The sequence below is a fragment of the Varroa jacobsoni genome, unplaced genomic scaffold (assembly GCF_002532875.2).
Source record: "Varroa jacobsoni isolate VJ856 unplaced genomic scaffold, vjacob_1.0 contig00913, whole genome shotgun sequence".
NCBI lineage: Eukaryota > Metazoa > Arthropoda > Arachnida > Mesostigmata > Varroidae > Varroa > Varroa jacobsoni.
The window spans coordinates 12,476-25,063 of record NW_019214551.1 but is presented as its reverse complement, the minus strand read 5'-3'; the positions used below and the strand labels follow the sequence as shown (position 1 = coordinate 25,063).

Sequence of the window (12,588 nt, the reverse complement as noted above, 5' to 3'; positions counted from 1 at the left end):
CGATAGTAGAGCTTTCGGGTTGTACTTAAACCCCGACATTTCTAGCTCGGCTTTGACGGGCCTATGGTTTTACCCCAAAAACGGTGGACCTGTAACATCTACAAAGTGCTGGTTGTCCCATTGTTTTATTGTGATAATATAAACTTGAATGAAATGTCTCGGATCTAGCTGACGGAGCCTGCAAATAACAAATGATTCGGGCAAAAGTACACTACTTTTATTATTAGGGAATTAGTAGCTTCTACCTGCTACTTTTGAGAAACTATTTTTATAGACGTGGTTCGTTATTAGAATTCACCTGCGGTTTGCGAGCCGCACAGGTGGTCTATCAGAAGGTGCTGCTGACACACGATTATCCAGTGTCGGTCGGCTGTAAACGTGTATCGCGCATTTATTTGAGTCCTTTCGCCAGCTACTCCAGAATACTTAAACAACGGCTTCCAGCTCTGAGAGGAGCGAACCTTCTTGTCAAATAATGCGGGTTACCGGTATTTGGCCATTACGATAAAAACAACAAATACTTTTTGTCGAACTTTAGCTATTCAAAAAATTAGCAAAGGTAAAATCGTTGTGGCATTGTCCAGACGACGAGGTCCGCTATGACTTTCTTATCTGTCGTTAATCCCTGCGTACTGTCCATGTACCCTTCTATAATCTCTAGAGTTTGACAATCCATCAGTTGGCAAATGTCTTTACTTCTTCTTGCTACAATTCTACAGTCGTTCGGAACGAAATGACTATTTGCTTCAAATGCTGTAAAACTTTTTATTATTATTTATATTAAATTATGCAAATGTCAATGTATCATCATAATGAATTGAATGAAGTTAAGGAAATGAACTAACTTCGTTAGAAGTTGTATGTGTGTACATCTATACTCAAATTTTGGCAGCTTAAAAATTCGATTAGCGGATCCGTTGACGAGGTCTATTGGACTAACTTTAATTATACGTAAGGACAGAAAAGTGAAACTCATATATATATATATATATAGAGTTGTATATATAGAGTAATGTTGATACACCTATTAATTATATGGTCTTTGTCGACTCCTACAATTCACTTAGTAGAAGTGGTGTTAGCACGGTATGCTGTGTAGTGTGGAATATTTTTACATCAGTCTCGTTGTTACTTCGTCTTAGTCGAAACAAAGTCTTACAAAAGATTACCGAACGAACTTTACGAAAGGTTAGTGTGATCGGCAAAACCATTTCAAGAAATTCAAAACTGCCGCGCATTTTTGAATATGTCTGTTGTTTTGGTTTATCGGTTAGAGCATGGCAACAGGTTGTTATCGATCCAAGACTCAGGAACGTAGATTTTTATGCACGTAACGAGTTGTTTCAGCGCGATTGCATCGCGTGTCGAGCGTCGTTAACTACAGCCCGAGTACTGGCAAAAATGTTTTGCATTAGTTCACTTAAGAGATTAAATTGACTTGCTTCGTCATGTACCACTTTCGTTTCACGATTCAATTAAATCTCATTAAAAGTTGCAGCGTGATAAAAGAAAAAAAAAAAACTATTTTTACTAAAAGCTGATCTATACTACAGGCTGGCTTCGAAGAGATTATACTTCTCAATGTTCGATTTTCATAGAATTGAAAAAAAAGAATTGAAGTTAGTCGAACGATGAAAATTCGATCTTGCCATGATACCGATCACCTTGATGAACTGTTACTGCAAAATTACTATTCATTGATCAAATTATTTATTAGTAGTAGTAAAATCATGTCTTCCACTTCCTCCGCTCCTTGAACCTATATTGAGGGTCGAGCAATGATGAGTTGCTCTACTTTCTGTGCCTACGATAGTTAAATCTATGTTCAGAAAAATGGTTTGACAGCTTTAAATCGAGTGGAATGTACCCCCAAAATGCCGATAGTGCAATAAGTATCCCTTGACTTTCAACTGTTTCCACACCGAATCCGATTTTGCCTATTTATCTGATAGACAATAATCAATCATGGACCTGCACTCTACTTTAGCTTCGATTCTGGTATTGCTAGAACATCGTCATTCCTTATTAGCATTACCTTTGTTGTTTCCTTACTGCTCGGGCGCGCGAGCCGCGACCCCATTCCTCTATAACACTGGTGCACTAGCACCGTTAACTGATCCACGAACAGAGGGAGCAAGGAGGCCGCGCCGCTGTTAAATCAACAAGCGCGGACCAAGCGATTCCAGAAGACGGCGACAGCAGCAGCAACAACAACAACAACAACAACGGCAGCGGTGACACGAAGAAAATCGCCGGGTCTGTCTTGAAGAATTTTGTTCACGGCTGATGATCGCGCGGCGCACAGCCGCGGTCAGCTAGCAGCCATCGAGACCCACTTCATTTGGCTTTGTGAATCCTCAACGCACGGGTACGATCATCACCGTCATGACTAAGTCGCCATTGCAGACGACGTTGGTTCCGTTGGAGTCCTCATCCGCTGTCCCATCGTGGCAGCAGAAGCTGCATCTTGGAGCACAGCCTTACACCTATCGTGTCGCTGTTGGCTGTTACCGGACCCCTTATCGTCGTCATTGTGTTTTTTCCGCCGCGCGCGAGGGTTTTTGGCGCAACTGCAAGAATCAATGGAGCGACGGATAGAAGAAAGCATGGATATATGTCGTTTCGTGTTGCCAATCTTACCCAGAAGGTACTGACTGATGCCAGACGCTGGCCTGGTTTTAGCTGGCGTTTGGAAGCTTTCTTTGCCATGATATTACCGCAATAGCTGTTCCGATTATTGTCGATGTCGGAATTTGTGTTGCAGGGCGCCCAGATAATGTCTGTGCTGTTCGCCATCGAGAATAACTATACGGTTTTCGAGCAGGTGAACGACGTCACATTCGTCGAACATTGCACATCACGCACGACGTATTTCTGAAGCAAAAATAAATATAGTATTGTATATAAGGTAACTGGCGATGTCCTATTATACACGATCGCTGTACAAACTGTTCAGTTATAATGCCGTCTTCTGTAGAAAAAGGCTTCAGCAGGAAACTAGGAAAAGGTCAGCGAAAAAGGGGGTGTACGAATGAGTCGGCAGTACAATAAGGAAAACGCGCTCGACTTTCGAACTCGTATTTTATTAGCTAAAAATAAAAACTGGACCGTCTAAATTTGTGATTGATTAATATTTAAATAGACAATTTATTAAGGTTACCGTTTCTTTTCTGCATTGCTCATATAACTCCCAGACCTTTGCAGAAAATTCTAAGACAGTGTTCACCAGAAATAGTAGGACCTGCAGTATTAACCTTTTGACTGTTCGTATTGCCTGATTTTAAAATCCAATATTATAACTTACAAAACTACTTTCTCATTCTGTTACAGGTGGCAAAGGAATTGGCAGATTACAACTCCAGTCCGTCGATCTTCAGCCGGTAATAGCTCAACCAACTAAAAACACCGTTTCCTGAAGCTTGGACCCCAACACCGGCCTTCATTGACTTGAAGTTCCGTAGCATTATCTGTAGGTAGGTCTGGTGCTGGCTTTACCTGTTTTTGATTTAACAATTATTCCATAAGTTATTTACGCTTGTAGTTGAGTTTAGTGCTTTAAGCTTAAGGACGGAAAAACTATCTTTGGCCGTCTTCCCTATGTCTTTCTCTGGACATGCCAAGCAGTACATGTCCACAGCAATATTTCATATTCGGACATCTTGTTCATTTCCATTATTGAATTTTTAATGTAGTCATTAAATCGTTATTGCTTGTCCATTCTTCATTTCAAGAAGATCATGTGAATCTAATCATTTAGAAGTATGCAAAGATACAATCCTAGGTCATAAACGTGTACACAGCCTGCGCATTTTCGTTGGTATTCAAAATTTCCAAATGAGAAGGAATTACATGTCCAAATGGGGAAACTCATCTGAACGTGGGTATCCATTAGATATAGGTTTCCCTATTGCCCTTTCTTTAACAAGCTTTACTATCTGCAAAGGCCTCTAAAGCCTTGTCTATGTATACAAATACCCGGCGTGTAATTTTGTCAAACACTAGAAACCCATAGAAATCCAAATCTAATAGTGTAAAGGAGCAACGAGCCCACATATGTACACTATGGCACAGACTTCTACATTCTTACCCTGAAGTTTCTGTTCCTGTGCAAACATGCGTGTGCTGATGGTCGATCGGCCCGGAGCCGACGGCCAAGCGATCAATTTGTGGGCCGGAGCGGGGAATTGAGCGCCGACATCGTCACTGTGATGTTCCAACAGTTTCACTTCTAATACAGACGAATAATTGATCGAGCTGACTTTCCTATTATTGCGTCATCTTTTTTTTTGCCGGCCCCCCGAAGGTTCATTCAACGTCTCGAAGTATCGTAATGAAAATACGTCCACATGACCAAGTGGCATCCTTCTTCCAAACTGGTGAACCATTATGTAGTAACAGTAGAAGGAAAGAAAAATGCGTTTTGCTACAATAGCTTATGTTCTAACTGTTGGCAAATTTTAATCTATAAAAAAACAACAGCAGAGTCACCAAAATAGAGAATACATACGCGTTTTATACTTATAGTAGTATAAATTTCTTAGTATAGTACTTAACTTATACTACTATAAGTTACTTATAGTATAATATGAATATATATAGGGGAAATTAAAATGATGCGTTTTTGTCAAAGTTCTTCTTTCTACTAGAGATTGCTTGCAAATCATAGAATCTGATGCTAATTGAGAATCCTTAAGGCGTACTAATGCAACAGTAGCCGATAAAAAAGGAACTGCTCTTAATTGCTATTTATTTCTTACTGCTAATTAATGAAGATATTTACTGCGCGTATTTGGTTGTTATTGTGGTTATTAAACATATACACATAAATATAAACAACACACATAAGCAATAGACGACAAGAAGCACCGCTGGTCAAAATTTTGCTTATCAGGCCATGTTCGCTAGGGGCAAGATCTGAAGGAAATTTTATGTCTTATAGTTATAATTCATATACGATGACTCTCGGTTAGGGCACGCAGACTGTCATTTAAATAGTACATTGGACCTGTAAGTACTTGCTTCGACGTACAGGACTTTCTCAGTAAATACACAGCAGCCTCACTACTTTGTACTTTTCATTTTGTTAGTATTTCTGACCTCTGCTCCGCTGCAGATTTTTGGCCTAATAAAGCTTGTTGGTTAGCAACGTCCTCCGTATTCAGCCCGGCATCCGTAGTCAGTCTGATTTTGACTTGATTTGGGCTTCCGCTATGTCGTGTCCCTACACTTCATCAATCATTTGCTTTTTTCATGGATACGATAATTGATCGGCTAACCAAACGAGCTCATTCATGAATGAACGCAGAAAGAGCAAGTACATGAAGCGCGAAACGACAAAACAAGAATCATGACAGAAAATAAACACTTTCATTCTTTTTCTTCTTCTTCTTCTACGTATGATCGTTGTTATTAATATTAGTATTATTACCGCTACCGTCGTTGGTATCCGGATCATTATCATCGGCATCGTCTAGTCAACTTAGGGAGTCGATCCTTCAGCTCACCAACAACTTTTCTGTAGTGCCACTGACTCGCGAGCGAGCCCTTTCACATATACGCCGGCCTGTATATAGCCACATCAATTTGATTGGACCTCTACATCTTGTCCAATTGCTGCTATTAATGCCGATTCTGGGCGGCCTATAAGCGATTCTGGGACATATAAGTGAAGTTGATGTTTGGAAGTCGGCGAAGTCTCTGCTATCCATAGGATGATGAACACAAGCAAAAAGCGAACCCGAGGAGCGATCCGACCAGAAAAGTAATCCGAAGCGAAAGTTATTGCCCACCGCCCAGCGCTGCTGTGATGGATCGCCATCTTTACGGATCCGTGCAGCCGTTGCTGTTTCCACAATCAATAATAGTACATGCTGATCCTACGTATAGCCTTTGTGTGCGCGTGACTGTTTGTTTATGATTGAAAAGTCGGTGCACAGCTCGGACATGACTCGGAACTGGTACTGCCAATTGAGCCTGCCCGGCTGAGCTCTGAAGTGACTGAAGCACTTCGTTTCATTCATTCACATGAGCTCACTAACTAGTCAACCAAAGGGTGAGCGCTATAGCAGATGGCATAGTACCGCAGTGCAGCGTCCTTCGAATACGCCAGCCTGGCGTTCTTCGCTGATTCTGCTACTGGCAGCAGCGGCAATTGCTTGGCATAGTCGGTGCTTGAATTCTAGACAACCATTGGTTGACGCGACCGGCAGAGGTCATTTCCATGATATATATATATATGCAGAACTGTGGATGTGACTGTAGCTTACAGGCGGTAGAAGAGTTATAACAAATAAACACGCGTAGCGTACGGCCAACGATCTGTGCATAGCGACACTGCGGCAGGCGAGAAATGCTCGTTGGAGTACATGAACGACATTCAGACAATTGATTTTGCAAGTCAATATACGGAAAAAGCATACGTTTGTCACAAATCAAAACGTGCGTTAAAAAACTGGAGAGGTTGTGCTGTTCTGAGTCTGCTGATATTCGAAACAAATGCTTACATTGAAATCCGTCCAATCATACGTTAGAGCTGGTAGCTTCCATTTACCGTCCTGCTTTCTTTCGTCGCTAATCTTGTGCTATCAGGGGCGGCTGGCGGGGTGATTACCACGACAGGCTCTACTCGGGTTCAGTGGTAACTCTGGTGACAAAATTGAATGAAGGTTACCGGCGCTACTGGGTTGAGCCGTAAGAAATACAGGGCACATTGCAGAATTGGCCGTCATTTTCATTACGAATCCCTGCATTAATTGGACTGACTGTTATCTCATGTGCTTAGGATCTCTCTCTACTAACGTGACGAGAGGTTTTAGTCTGATTAGTACGCATGAAACACTTTGGTAGCCAAGCCAGACGAAAAAGACTACCATAGATGGTCCACATAAGCAAAATTTTTGTTCTTATTTTTATCTTTTTTTATTTATTTATTATTATATTATTGTAATATTTAGTAAGCGGTTAAATCAATTCCAATACGACAGTCCATGTGCGACAGTCCTGTGACAACTCGGATTGAACATGTTTTGGTGGGAGTATTCGGAAAGAATCCTACTAACCATTGGCTCAATATGTTTGTGTTTATTAAAATCGAAAAATTAATAGGGTCCCGCGCCCGGTATCAATGCTAAAAAAGTGAATTTGTTTAATATAAGCGTATGCCTAATCGGCTCGTGTGGGAATTTTGGTGGATTTCAATGAGAGAAGATTATTTCCATTGGCTTTGATGTGGCACTATACGTATTGGTAGCTATGGTTAGTTTAACCAGATGTCGGGTGTTTTCCGGCACTGAACATTTGTAGGTTTGGTTACATAAGATCACATACTGTACCCGCATCTCGATTATATACCGTGTTCGTCACGTAATATATAATTAATTAAAGCAAATGATAGCTGCATTGACAATAACTGTTGAAGTTAAGTGAACTTACTGCAAAACTTGCATCTTGTCTTTACTCCATTTGTTAATCCCTCACCAGATCAATAGAGGTTTTTTTGTTCTAAACTGTGTGTGTGTGTGGGGGGGGGAGGGGGGGCCTGATCTTTCTTCACACATATGCGGAACAGTTTGATACGTTTTCGAGTAACTTAATTTCTCTCCGTGTGTATTTATATACTGTAATAGAAATCAAAGCACATACATGTAGTTTCCCTTTTTCGCTCTCTCTCACTTTATATAGATATATATATATATATACATTAAGACAGAAATAAGGAATAGCAGCAATGTAAGAACGAGGCCATGACCCAGATGTTCAGAAAGAGCGGACAGAAAGAGTGAAGCGTGATTGTTATAGCGCCTTGTCATAGCCATCGCACAACGTCTATTTACTGTATGGTACGTCTATATAGTGTAACTCTTTCGTACTGGCGATCGTAGTAACAACGGCAATCGAAACACTTGCACCCAGTCACAGCATCGCATAGGGGCGCACCGCTGATCCTCTGCCGTAGCAGTTTTGCAGCGTCTCTTTGCTGCTGTTGTGGATGGCTGCTATGGTATCGTTCGTTACGGCGTTGCCCTACACTAGCTAAGCTAATAGTAGTCTAACTATACGACTTACTGATTGTATAGAGAGTGGCTGGCAGAAAAAAAGAACCAAATATGGCTGTCCTGTTGTTTCGGGCTTATGCTCGACGCTTGCGTTGTGGTGATTTCGATGGCAATACAGCGATGTCCGTATAGCTGGCCACGCCAGGGTCTACAAGGGCGATAACAGCAGCGGCTGTGGCCATCGTTATGGCCACTGCCACACACAGCAGAACGACGTCAAGGGCTCAGGAACCCCTATGAATGGAGAGACAGACAAACGGACAGGTGGCCCGATAGACTTGAGATAGACTGCACACGGATATAGATAAATAAGTAGAAGCAAATTGACGACGGCTGGCGTGTCCTGGCTACCTGATTCTGGTTGCGTGCGCTGTTACCGCTGGGGCTGCTGCGGATGGTAAGGACTGTCACGGCCAAGGCAATGGCGATATCAGTTAGCGCACGTAGGCGGCAATAGGACACACGCACATAGACAAACAGCACACGGCAGATAACCGTATTGTGGATATACTAAAGGTATCATCGTGGTCACGTCTTAGAATGAAAAAAAAAAGAACAACAGAAAGGCAAGAAGTTCAGTAGTTTGGCTAAATCGTGTAATGAACACGCAGTTTCAGATGAGCAGAGCCGGTCAGTGAAGAGGCAGCTCTGAAATCATCAAGCTTTGGACATCACGCATACCTGTGCTCAAACACTTATCTGTACCTAAGTCAATGATCAAAACTTTCTATAAAAATTTATGTCGATTTAGAGACACAATGTTAAAGAGAACACACCGTTGTCGCCTTGTAATAGTTAAGACAAAACAAGAGCACCCAGAGGTATTTGCTGAATAAGTCTGATTATGAAATGCTAATTAAACGATCGGACCGATCAATAAATATCTCATCGGAGTCCGATGTCTGAGCCTATACCCAGTGCACCTGAACAGATACTTCGGTCTCTATTTTCTGTTCTGTTGTGAAGTATTATCCCCATTGCGGATATATCGCTCGCACAGTGGCCGATTCCAACCAACTGGATAATAACAAAATATAAAGGATAAAACCGATCACTGAGCCAAATGTCAGACAAATCCTGACGAGAGCCCTGTCAGCTTTGTTTTCTGATGTATATAGTATACTCTATCCTTGATAAAAACAGGTCGACGACAAATCGTAAATGACAAAATCCAATTCAGAAACAAACGTACATTTCCTGAACGTGTATATCTGTTTCGCTATTACTAACCACTATAACAATTGAAAACGAGATCATTCAAATACATATCCTCAATGCAAAACATAATCTTGAAATATGCCAATTGAAATGTATTCTTATTTCATTATTATGTTCCAAACACATTTTCTTCCATGCCATTGAAATTTGGTGTACAAAACGACTGTGGCTTCTACATCATCATACATAAAATGTTTATCCTACCACATTATGCTACATAAATGCGAATCAGTATAAAGGATGACCATAAGGAAACGTTTTTTCCCTCCTCTCTTTCAAAAGCTCACGAGTATAAGTTATATATTGAAAAGTTATAAGTTATAAGTTAAAAGGCTGCCATCACTAGCAACCACTTCGGGCTACCTGGAAGTCAATGTTCAACCCTATTCTATTGAATGTTACTAATATATTAAACTTACTATATTAAACGCGTATTGCAAGTATCGCCTTTTCATCGATTGATAAGTTATGTCTCGCTAATTTTTTTCAGTAGAGTGGGCATTGCCCTTCGATAATTTCGATATATATATATATATGTGTGTATGTTAACAAATTTAGATTTAAGAAGATTGCTGATTGTAAGGATCGGTCAGTTCAACTTAGTTGCTGTCCTTCGTGGCCGTAATTGTGACAGCAGGCGCAGTCAGCCCATTCATCCTGTACGCCATCCACACACATACTGCTACTTCTAGGACCTTCGATGATTGCCATTGGAGAAGCCTTCGCGTTGAAGGCCTCTTCTCTCTTCTCGGGTCGTCTTATTGAATAAACGAACGGACGCCACTGGACGGGTGACGTTGCACTGCGCGTCAACGAAACACAACCTATCTTCAAAACAGTATCGGTGTCCACGCGCCCAAACTACATCTAACGACGTCTAAAGCGACAGCAATAAACTGCTACAACAACAGCACACACAACAAGAGTACCAAAGGCATATATTGTTGAAGGGAAAATAAGACTAGATAATAATGTTGTTATCTGACAATTCTAGACACTTTCCGTTGATTAGCTGTTACTAGCCATATGTATACTAGAGCCAGCAATGCATGGCAAGTGTATATTAAATTTGAATAATAAATATAGCACGATTTTGAAATTTCTACGTTGCCAAAAAAAGCGGTCTTCAACTTGAGACTTGTGAAGTGAGAGAATACGCCTGTCGTCTGATGGACACATCGGCAGGTGCTACTAGCGATTAGCACGCAAATTCAGCTCTCTGATCAGGAAAGGGCTATGCAAGGTACAATAAGATGCCGGCTTCTTACATGTACGAAAAAAAGTCAATTGTTATCTCATAAACAGTACCTAATACGAAATGTATCAACTTCTCAAATAGTGGTTGATTCTTTAAAAAGAGGTGGAACGAGTTAGTTTTTATCGTTTTGGTCGATCCGCATAATAATCGTGGTAGCCTAATGATATATATCAGGCGCCTTGGAGGCAAGATGAGATTTATCTAAGAGCCATCATTGATATTTTACTACGGGTACCTTAAAGCCACTGTAAGCAACGACATGTTGTTATATTAGTGTATCCAATTGACAATCTCTGTTTACGTGTTTTATATCTGCGCATAGGTATATACAAGCCTCGTCCATCGTATTACATCACACACGTTACGATGGCTCAAGCAAGACTATAGCCGACCTTATCGTGAGATAATTTACTTCGAGATTATCGTGAGCGTATTTAGTCAGGAGGAACCTCATCGCAAACCTGCTACATTCGGAGATCCTCAGTTTCGTTGAATAGTACCCAGAAACTTTAGGCGTTTATTGCTGAATCTGAACCAGTATTGCAGTATACTCCTTTAGGATGTAAAGGCAATACTAGACAACAGCACAACGCTCAACTATTAAATAAGAACAGCGGAGACTTAATTATAAATACTAGGTTTTTATTACGAACTTTCCCACCTTTGTCATTTGCCATCCATCGGCAAAAACTGTCCATCGGTTTAACCATTGCTGATTAACTTCTATGGAAATAAGCCAGAAGTAGTGCTCTCATCCCGTTCGCTTGAATCCCGCTGCCGCGACCACAGTATCATTAAGCGTTTCTCATCCATAAAAAAATACACGATTTCCATTTCTATGGGCTTTCAAAATCGATTAGAATATGTGATCAAAGACGATTTAATTATCGGGCCTTTAATACCAACAACTATTCTGGCCAAGTATACTGGATTTATAGAGCCACCTCAACATCTTGAATTATCTTCACTAAATAGGATTAATGATTTTTCATAAACGGTATTAATGCAGATGATACAGCTGGATCTTCTGTTGCTTCAGCTGGTGGTTTTAATGAAGATGGATTAAGTAACTTAATAATCGGAGTACCTTATGCAAGTCCAATTGGCTAATAAGCCACTCCCTAACGAGCTAGAATTAAGACAGGTAAGCACAGTAAACTTTGTCCCGATCATACTCGTGTGCGTACAATTAAGGACCAGCGGTTTACGTCTTGTGACCCTTCGTCATTACTAGCGTTTATTAAACTAGGTCGATAAGACTCAGCATAGGATTCTCTCGCCACATTAGCCTTGGCCGTTATGCCCTACCTCCTATCGGTGGTAGCATCGATGTTATTCGTGTCCTTAACATACTAAGATTGCCAGACAGCCAGTTAGATCGTGCCATACCGCTTGTCGGGAATGATTGTTACGTGGTTGTCCTGACTCTCCCCGTCAGGGCTTTGCAGATGGTAGTTGTTATTATTGTTGTCATCGAGACAATATTGCCGAGCGCGCCGCCGCGGCCGTCACCAGTCGGAGAACATCTTCAAATAAATTGCAGCGCTTGATCGTTACGCGTCGCTCGCCAGCTGCATTCTCTAGCTTCTTCTTCTGCTATCTCTTCACGCTACGGCGTACTAGACGCTGTCCTTCTGAGTCGGATAGGCAACAGAGACTGCAAAATAACCCCATTTACGTCTACCCATTTACCCGTCCACGCATCCTCACTAGTAATGGTGGATGATAATGATTTATTATCCCATTCATTGAGTGGTGAGTTAAGAACGGAATGGTACATTCAACAAGACGGCGTAGACCGGGGTAACGGGGTCGCCGCAACCCAGATCAACACTCAGATCAGCGTCTCGATCAACCCAGATTCGCTTAAATAGAACCCGAGCCTTGGAACAGCAAGTGCTTCCCTCTCTGCCACGCGCCAACTTTGTTTTCGTCTGCCGAAATGATTATTTTGCTTTTCCATCTTGATGTTAGCCTATGACGTTTTCGTGTATTAGCTTTTTTGCAGTTCGGCCATTGGCTTATCTGATGTTCAGGCTCTAACGTTCGTGTTGCAGA

The 12,588-nt window shown here is 41.4% G+C and overlaps 1 protein-coding gene and 1 long non-coding RNA gene across 9 annotated transcripts in view; one reads left to right on the top strand and one right to left on the bottom strand.

The window, feature by feature from the left end:
- LOC111271718 (nuclear factor interleukin-3-regulated vrille) overlaps positions 1-12,588 on the top strand; it is a 58,361-nt gene that overhangs the window by 33,381 nt on the left and 12,392 nt on the right. For 2 of the 7 annotated variants that reach the window (XM_022852690.2, XM_086973014.1), the window contains exon 2: positions 3,331-3,473. The gene's annotated coding sequence lies outside the window, so the exon portion shown is untranslated. Of the gene's footprint in view, positions 1-1,709; positions 2,648-3,330; positions 3,474-9,830; positions 10,417-12,588 lie in introns of those variants that run through there. The other 5 variants (XR_002687049.2, XR_002687050.2, XR_002687048.2 and 2 more) reach the window with 5 other exon arrangements.
- Positions 3,356-9,823, bottom strand: LOC111271719 (uncharacterized). Of its 2 annotated transcripts, none has more exons than XR_002687051.2 (3): positions 8,065-9,823; positions 4,088-4,373; positions 3,356-3,495 (listed from the first exon to the last, which is right to left on the bottom strand). It is a non-coding gene; the product is annotated as an uncharacterized LOC111271719 (long non-coding RNA). The 2 variants fall into 2 exon arrangements; XR_002687052.2 differs by lacking the exon at positions 8,065-9,823 and adding an exon at positions 6,504-6,767.